Source organism: Lactuca virosa, chromosome 7, assembly GCF_052849685.1.
Source record: "Lactuca virosa cultivar CGN04683 chromosome 7, Lactuca_virosa_CGN04683_v6, whole genome shotgun sequence".
In the NCBI taxonomy this organism is placed as follows: Eukaryota; Viridiplantae; Streptophyta; class Magnoliopsida; order Asterales; family Asteraceae; genus Lactuca; species Lactuca virosa.
The window spans coordinates 39,072,783-39,077,096 of record NC_136432.1 but is presented as its reverse complement, the minus strand read 5'-3'; positions in this window follow the sequence as shown (position 1 = coordinate 39,077,096).

Sequence of the window (4,314 nt, the reverse complement as noted above, 5' to 3'; positions counted from 1 at the left end):
AATGAAAAGTATCCAGATCACTGCTACATTCTGGACAAGGCGGTTTACGGTCTGAAGCAAGCTCCTAGAGCATGGTATGAAACACTTACTCGATTTCTAAAAATGTCTAAGTTTAAACAAGGTTCGGTTGACCCAACCTTCTTTCGTAAGAAAGAAGGTGACCACCTTATGATCGTCCAAATTTATGTCAATGATATCATCTTCGGTTCCACGAATCCCAGCCTCACAGCTGAATTCAGGAAGTTGATGGAGACTAAGTTTGAGATGAGCTCAATGGGTCCAATTAACTTTTTCCTTGGCTTGAATATTAGACAGGACCCGAAGGCATTTTTATTAATCAAGAGGCCTACACCAAGACCTTACTAGCCAAGTTTGGAATGATGGGAGAATCAAAAGTGAAGGCTCATATGGCGTTTGTCACGAAGTTAACACCTTCTTTGGAAAAACCAACTGTTGACATGACCCTCTATCACCAAATGATAGGGTTTTTAATGTATCTAACATCTAGTCGACCATACATAATGTTTTCTGTCTGTTATTGTGCCAGGTTTCAAGCTAATCCACGTGAACCTCACATGATAGCTGTGAAGAATATTTTTCGATCTCTGAAGCGAACCTCGTCTCTCGGTCTGTGGTACCCGACGAAATCAGGATTCTTCGTACAAGCATTCTCTGATGTCGATCTAGGTGGATGTGGACTGGACCGAAAGAGCACAACTGGCGGGTGTCAGTTTCTTGATGGCAAACTCGTCAGCTGGCAATCGAAGAAACAAACATGTGTGTCTCTTTCCACAGCCAAAGCCGAATATATAGCCGCAGCGTCTTGTACCTCACAGGTCATATGGATACAAAGTCAACTTAGAGACTATGGCCTGAACATGAAGAAAATCCCTTTGTATTGTGACTCTGAAAGCGCAATAAGAATATGTCACAATCCAGTGCAACACTCAAAAACAAAACATATCGCACTGAGGTATCATTTCATCAGATATCACGTGGAGGATGGTAATGTCGAGATCCATTTTGTTAGAACCACTGATCAACTAGCTGACATCTTTACAAAAGCCTTACCGGAAGCAAGCTTTAACAAAATTTTACAAGGCTTATCAATGATGGAAGCTGAGTCGGTACCGAAATCGCTTTCGCCTCATTAAAGTTTATCCAAGCGAAATAGAGCGAACGCTCGGTCTATTTCGGCTCTTGAATTTTTGGGAACCAAAATGAACCGAACGCGAAATAGAGCGAACGATCGGTCTATTTCGGCTCCTGAATTTTTGGGAATCGAAATGAACCGAACGCGAAATAGAGCGAACGCTCGGTCTATTTCGGCTCCTGAATTTTTTGGGAACCGAAATGAACCGAACGCGAAATAGAGCGAACGCTCGGTCTATTTCGCTTCACTACTTTTAGGTGAAGTTTCGGTTGTATAATTTGTACATTGTTTATGTCTTTTCTTACTTTGTTTCTATTCATAAAAATTCAAAAATATTTTATTTTCTGTTTTTATTATTTTTCAGAAATTACAAAAATCCAAAAATATTTTATTTTCTGTTTTTATTATTTTTCATAAAAATCCAAAACTACAAAAATATTTCTATTTGTTTTTAGTTTTATCTCTCAAGTCTTACCTAGTTTCAAGATGTGACACAAAATGATGTTCGGGCAGGTATAACTTTCTTATCTTTGTACTAGCTAGGTGTCCCTAGAAGCATGCTGTTGCATGTAGACCGAAGCCTCCATAACTCTGAGTGAAGCCTTAATGATTCGATAAACACCAATCGTTTCTTCCCAATCAGGCAGCCAAAATCACTCAAGTCATGAGCTATCTTACTCTTCTCATATTGAGTCAAAGATTTGTCTGCTTTTTCATTTTTATATAGCAGAGGTACTTTCGGTTCTTTAACCACCCATACTCTTCTCCATCCACTTTCGTTTCATAATCGTAACCCTTGAGACTCTCAGCACTTACCACTGAGGTTTATGGTTACACAACTTCTGTGTTAATGATCTTAGTTTCGTTCACCACGTGCTAAGTGAAACCCAATATCCAATACTTTAAATGAATTGACGGTGAACGCTCTAATGTTCAAGCTATTACTTGTTACCTCAAGAAATCTCTTTTTATTTTTGCGTGATCTTTATGAAACTGTCTAACACCAAGACGTTTCTTCCCATAGGATCTAACTTTGTTTTATTTTTTTGAGATTTCTGAAATTCATCAAGTCACTGAATATTTTATCAAACCTACTTGTTCAACAGGCCACATCGGTCTCACAAGTACTTTATCCAACTTTCGGTCTTATTTCAAGCACTGAAGTTCGGTTGAAGTTGAACCACCTTTTAAAGCCTTATTTTGAAAAGAAGCCTTTCAATGTTTCTTTACAAACATTTGATCGTATTTTCACAGGAGATCACACAGACACTTCTAAGTCTCTCTTGACTTTGAAGGAAGAGATTCGCGCCCGGGATCTACAGTTTCGTGTCTTAATGGACATCACACATATTCCCACAAATAATTTTGCTTTATCTCTTTTTATTGGCACACTCTTGCACGAGAATCCACGTGATTTTCACAAGTCTAGTTCGGGTTACTAATAAGCTATTTTCAGACACATTGCTTCGGTTCTTTATGGTGGAGTTGATTTATTTAAAAATGAAAAGGGTGAGTCAGCATGAATTTGAAACAGTTCAGAATTTGAAAGGAGATAAGGATGGAAAGGCGCGTGAATTTGAAACGGTTCCTAATATCACGCCTGCTGACGCCTTCATAGGCAAACCCAGCTGTCAAATCACGCTTTTTCAGGCGTCGATTCAGAAAATCATGGAATCATTACTTAAGATTTTTTTCTCTCTCCTGGCGATGGTATATAAAGTTTTCTCACACCTCCTGGGCTTCTTTACCAATTCTCCTCTCTCTCAAGAACACACCGGTGAATTTCTATTGTTCATCTTATTCTTCACACCCGCTACAATGGCTGAATCTTCATCTGTTTATGAACAAACTGCTCAGTCCTCTCTTCTCACCATTAAACCGAATCAAAACCTCATCATTGAACTCTCACCTTTCCAGTATGATCCCTACATGCTGCAAGTGGTTGAATGCCTCAAATATTCACCACTTGTCATAGCCCTAACCCAGGTGGAGTGTGTTCCAATGTCGATGCTTTCTCTGGTCTACTCAACCGCTGTCTACGACAAAGCCAAGGAGCGCATTTTCTTTGAGATTGCCAATCACATGGCGTCGATTTCAAAAGCCAGGTTTTGTCAGTTGCTAAGGCTTGCTGTCGACGACTCCATGATCAAACCTGATTCCATCACCACAACTCAACTATTCACGATGTTCTATGATATGGGGTATACTGAGATTCTCACCACTGTCACCAAGTTCAAGAAATCATGTCTTCCTCCTCAGTGGAACGGTCTATTTACCCTCCTCTCCAAGGGTTTATCGGAGAGGGTTGCAGGTTCTGATGGCACGAGCAGGGCGTTCATGACCCTTCTTTACGGTCTGTACCATGGGGTTAACATGGATTTTGGATCAATCTTATGGTCTCAACTGGTTCAGAGTATCAGCTCTTCTTCACAGTATTCTGAAATTTCTTGTGCTAGGTTTTGGACTCTTAATACTAAATGGGTGATGGAAAAGTTTCAAGTACCAACAATGGCGGATTCACTGATGTCAACAATTGCTACTTTCCACACGACGAGGATCCTTGTCTCAGATCCCTCCAAATTTCTCTTCATTGGTTCGATTCTTGAATCTATGTACAGATGTGTTTCCAATGAAAGCAAGGTCATCACTGAGTACAAGAAACTACCCCCTACAGGGCCACGGCAGCTTACTCCAGAAATGCAAAGCTCTCTAGACGCTGCAGATAAGCCGGCGAAAAGAGGGAAGAAGCCTGATAAAAAAGGGGAAAATGACGGTCAATCCTCCAAAGTTTCTACTCCCAAGAAACGCAAGTCTGAACACGCAGCGCCTACTGCTCCAAAGAAACGAAAGATCAAGAAGAAATCTCACAGGCCGAAGTCTCCTTCCCCATCTTCAAGTGACTCTGAGTATGTTCCATCTGACCCACAACCCGAACCCGAGTCAACTGAAGACGACGTTTCTCAAACCGAAAGTTTGCCTCGAGGTAATTCGCCTCCACCCTCCCCAACTAATGAAGGTAACCGATACTCACCTCCTCTTTCTCCTACACATTCGGTTCCAATTACTATTGCTCCCTTTCCTCCACCCATCTCATCTTCCACTACCACCTCGATTCCAATTCCAACCCCTTTATTCACCAAAGTTACTACCACTACTACTTC